At 41.1% G+C, this 5449-nt stretch overlaps 1 long non-coding RNA gene across 1 annotated transcript; it reads right to left on the minus strand.

Annotated features, from left to right (window-relative positions):
• Positions 1–4341: 4341 nt before the first annotated feature.
• Positions 4342–5200, minus strand: LOC135406834 (uncharacterized). The gene is made up of 2 exons (XR_010426517.1): positions 5006–5200; positions 4342–4944 (listed from the first exon to the last, which is right to left on the minus strand). It is a non-coding gene; the product is annotated as an uncharacterized LOC135406834 (long non-coding RNA).
• Between the last annotated feature and the right edge of the window lie 249 nt (positions 5201–5449).

Genomic DNA, 5449 nt, shown 5'->3' on the forward strand with positions numbered 1-5449 from the left:
TTCATTACCATACTGTCCACTAAAACTTTTAAACCACCGACTACAAAATGGGTCATTCAGGCAATTCTTTTTGAAGGTAGTAACGTAATGGTTAAATTTGTAAAAAGACAGTCAAAAATCTGTTAATTACAATCTGACTTAATTCTCAGTCCAAGAGCCTTCTTGTAGATAATGAGATGTAATAGTCTGCGATGCCCGAGTTAAACCGCTTCTGGTCATAACTGACTGACAGCTTCTTTTAGCAGGCAAGTGATCTAAGACACCAGCAGCTGGCTAGGTTAAGCTAGATCTTTAAAAGGATACAAGTTATTCTTAAAAATGAGAACAGAGATGGGCCTCCTTTTCTAGACTTTGTTTCAACAGATTGAAATCTTGAGATCCATAATATGAGCTCATACCATAAGATCAGTTCAGAAGGTGAATGATATATAAGGATGTTGTTTTGTTTTGTTTTCTAAATCCTTGTTCCATATATATTTTGATATACAAATGCTATTAAACATAAATTGTAATTTTAATAACTTACAATTTCATTCTCGTTTCTGTTCCTCTTTGAAATACTCAGTAACAAACATTCATGCAAAAAATACTTAAACACTGACACTTGTATGCAGTTGGATTTGGTTGCTTTTTTCATTAAATGAGAAGCTAAGTTAATTAAAGAAATGTTGAAGAAACCTTTGGTTTCTCAAAATAAGTGACAAGCCTGAAATCCTTCAGAGATCACATCTCTCTTTCATCTGTAAACCTGTAGTAAACAACTCCATCTCTTACTCCACAGGTAAGATCATAGTTCTTGAGAATTGCTTCTGCATAACAATTTTATTTTAGGCTCAGTTTGAAAACTATCACCGAGTGTTAGTTCTTTTAATATTTGCAGTGCTTATAGTATTATAATTGGTCTTAAGGTTTCTGAAAGTGTATGAAACTTCTGTAATGTGTTTGACAGCAGTTTTCATCATGAGTTGTATGTAGCTACTGTAAGCTTCAAATCACCTTGTTAGGAAAGTAATCAACCTTTAAGAATATATTCCACTATACAGTGTGTACAAATCATTATTCTCGAGTCTTATAGAGAAATAGTGTTGGCTTAGTGGGAGGCTAAAAAGCTTATGGATTGAATCACATCGTTAACTTTAAATGTTTTATTGAGATACCTGGGTTGCTCTTGGCTTCCTAGTTAGTAAAAATGTATAGCTACTCTGTGAGATGATGAAGAACAGATAAAATCTAATCTCTTTCTGAATGAACTTTATCTCCATTGCTAGCTTATAGCTGGATACTCTTCTTTCTAATGACATAGGTATTTCTGGAGTCTTCTTATCAACTGGATGATTTAGGTACCAATATGGAATAAAAAGATATTTATTGGTTAGTAACAACAGTTATTTGGACTTTTTTTTTCATTAACTGAGAAATTAATTTTCTTTAGGTCTCGGAACACTAGGTAAATCCAGAAAGACAAAGAACACTTTTCCAAGGTTAATTACAAAGAAACAATGACTGTTCAATGACCAAGAAATTTAACACTGATTTTCATTTTAAAAGACAACTGTGAATAATACCAAATGGTGAGGTTTTCTAGATTTACATGAAAAAATATTTCAGCTTTACAAAGACTTCTTAAAGACAAAAATTTACCTTGAAAATGTGCTAAACTGTGACACTGAGTGTGATTTATCAGACTAAAAGTCAAAGTCTAGATGTCTGAGTTCTCATTTATGGTTTCTCTTTACTCTGTTTTTTTTTCATTCCTTTGTAGACATCTGTCTATCATCCTGACACAAAACACAGGAAGCTCACAGACGCCAGGTAGCTGTACCCAGACATCCATACACAGAAACTCAGCCTTGTGTGTCTCATGTATATAGTCACAACAGTCAATGCCTCTTCGTGTCACACAATTCATCTGCTTATTTCTAGATAGCCAGCACGCACGTTCATACAGTCATTGTCATCATCAATGCAAAAAAAAAAACACTTTGCCAGCTGTACACCCATCTGTATAAGCATAGAGGGATATTTCCTGTGATCTTTCTGTCTGCTTGATCAACCCAGCACATAGCCTGACTGTAACTAGCACCAGGCTCTGTCCAAGATCTTGGCAAAGATGGAGACTCTGGAATTGAGCACAATGCACCTTTTTCATTTCACCATATATCTCCAAGCTAATTTCATAGAAGGCGGTAGTGACAGATATGATGAAGAAGTACAGTTGTATAGAAAAGCCTGCAGTTATCGAGGGCAAGTATGACTAAGCTGGTTTTTGTCTTTCCTAAATGAACTATTCCTTTGTACTGAAGTGTAGACATTTTAGTGACTGGCCTATAATCTGACTGACAATTGAGTTGAGTGTAATTCTTCCTTGTGTGTATTGCAACTCATACTACAGAAGAGCACACATCTCTCCGTCTGCTAGCCTTGTGAAGGAGATATATTGGACGGCTGAGGGCATCTGAAATGGCATGAGATATCTATGTGTGGATGACTGACACAAATTAAAAATGTCTGCCCCGGGGCAAGAAACTAATGTGGAAAAAATTACCATCTTCTTCATAGGTATGCTTTTGGCCAGTTTGTAGTGACTTCATCAAAAATTGGTGAAAATCTTCATACAAGGCCTTTAAGGTATCTAAATTAAGGTATCAAAATTAAACCTGGAGTTATCCAACTGCCACTTGTTCCCCAGTTCAGGCACTTGAGTTGTTCATGGAATAAATGGATAAGGTTGGAAGGGATCACAGTGGGTCATTGGGTCCAACGCCTCTGCTCAAGCACAGAATTGCATCCAGATGGTTCTTGAATATCTCCAGTGAGGGAGACTCCACAACTTCTCTGGGCATCTTGTTCCAGTATGCAGTCACCTGCACAGTAAAATTCTTCCTCGTATTCAGCTGGAACTTCCTGTGCATCAGTTTCTGCCTGTTGCCTCTTGTGCTACATTGCTTGGCACCACCAAGAAGATCCTGGCTCCATCCACTTGACACCCTCCCTTTAGACAATTAATAGACATTGATGAGGTGCCCTATCAGTTGTCTTTTCTCAAGGCTGAACAGTCTCAGCTCCCTTAGTCTCTCCTCATAAGAGAGATGCTCCAGTCCCTTAATCATCCTTTTCACCCTCTGCTGGACCTCTGCTGGAGCTCCAGGAGGTCCATGTCTCCCTTGACTGATTAGCCCAGAACTGGGCACAGCACTCCAGATGTGGCCTCACTGGGGCTGAGTAGAGGGGTAGGATCACCTCCCTCAGCCTCCTGGAAATGCTTGTCCTAATGGACCCCGCAATACCATTGACCTTCTTGGCCACAAGAAGCACACTGCTGGCTCATGGACAGCTTGTTGTCCACCAGAACCCCCAGGTTCTCTTCAGAGCTTCTTTCAAGCAGGTCAGCCCCCAGACTGTAATAGTGCATGGCATTATTCATCACCAGGTGCAGGACCCTACTCTTGCATTTGTTGAATTTTAGAAGGTTCCACTCTATCCACCTCTCCAGCCTATCAAGGTCTTTCTGAAGGACTGCACAGCTCTCTAGGGTATCAGCTACTTCACCCAGCTTTGTTTCATCAGTGAACTTGCTGAGGAGGTCCGCACCTTCATCCAAGTTATTGATGAACAAGTTAAACAATACTGGGCCCAGTATTGAACCTTTTGGGACACCACTAATGGCAGGCCTTCAACTAGACCCTTTGACACTGATTACAACCGTCTGGGATCTGCCATTCAGCCAGTTCTCAATCCACTCATTTTTCACTCATCCAGTCCCCACTTCCCGAGTTTACCTACGAGGATGTTGTGAGAGACAGTGTAAAAGCCTTAGAAAATACCCACTGCTCTCTCCCATCATCCATCCAGGTAGTTATTTCATTGAAGAAGACAATCAGGTTGGTCAAGTATAAAGGACAACCTTTAGTTAATCCATGCTGACTAGTCCTGACCACCTTCTTGTCCTCCTTCTTGCCCTTTTTTAAAGACCAGGGTAACAGTTGCTTTCTTCCAGTCCTCAGCCACCTCTCCTGATCATCACAATTTTTCAAATATGATCATAAGTGGCCTTAATATGGTATCCACCAGCTCTCTCAGCACCAGTGGATGCATCTCGTCAGGGCCCATGGACTTGTGGGTGTCAGGTTTGCCTAGGTGTTCTCTAACTCAGTCCTCCTTCACCAAGGGAAAGTCTTTCTTCCAACATTCCTTTACCTTGGTTTCTTGAGACAGAGATTCCTGAGGGCTGAGTCAGAGATTCCTGATGCAAAGAACCCATTCAATAACTGTACCTTCTCTGCCTCCTCTGTCACCAGGGCCCCTCCCTCCATTTAGTAATGGGCCCAACATTATGCTTAGTTTTCCTTTTTTACTGATGTATTTAAAGAAGACATTCTTCTTGTCCTTGACATCCTTCACCAGATTTAATTGCAGATGGCCTTTGGCCTTCCTTGTCTCATTCCTACTTACTCTAACCTCTCTATGTTCATTCTACGTGGTTTGATCCTGCTTCAGCCTCCTGTGTATTTCCTGCTTATACTTGAGTAATTCGTCCACATGGGTTGAACGTTTCCCCATTTGCCCTTTTTCTTGTTCATCTGAATGCATCATTGAGCCTGAAGGATCCTTGAAGGATCAATTAGCTTTCTTGGAGCCCTCTTCCCTGCAGGTCCTATTCCCATGGGATTCTTCCTAGGGAGCCTAGAAGAGGCTAAAGTCAGCTCTCCTGAAGTGCCCAGTTAAAATCTTGCTTCCCTGCTTCCTCCTCACCCGATACAAAACTCCACAATCCCATGGTCACTATATCCAAGGCTGCCTCCAACCATCACATCTCCAACAAGGTCTTCCCTCTTTGTTAGTATGAGATCAAGCAGTACACCATTCCTTGTGATATCCTCCACTACCTGTGTCAAAATATTATCATCAAGCTTTCCAGGAACCTCCTGGACTCTTTTTGCTTCCCTGTGTAGCTTCTTCAGCAGATGTCAGAGTTAAGTTCCACAAAAGAACCAGTGCCTGTGACTTGAGGATCCTTCAAGCTACCTGTTGAAGGACTCACACGCTTCCTCCTGGTGCTCAGGTGGCCAATAGCACACACCCACAACAATGTCACTCTTATTAGTTTGCCCTTTCATACTAACCCATAAGCTCTCAACTCAGTCATCATCCACCGCAAGACAGAGCTTGATACATTCCAAGTGTTGCCTCACATAGGCAACACTTGCCTCACATAGGCAACACTTGGAACATCCAAGTGTCACATTCCAAGTGTCACGTCTACCATTGTGACTTCCTGGTCTGTCTTTCCTAAACATTGTGTAGCCCTTCATGACAACATTCCAGTCATGTGAGTTCACCCACCATGTCTCCATAATTGCAATGAGAACAGTCTTGTGACTTCACAGATCTCTGGTCCCTCTTGTTTGTTCCCCATGCTGCATACATTGGTGTACAGGCACTTTATAGA

Source organism: Pseudopipra pipra, chromosome 2 (genome assembly GCF_036250125.1).
Source record: "Pseudopipra pipra isolate bDixPip1 chromosome 2, bDixPip1.hap1, whole genome shotgun sequence".
Taxonomy (NCBI): Eukaryota; Metazoa; Chordata; class Aves; order Passeriformes; family Pipridae; genus Pseudopipra; species Pseudopipra pipra.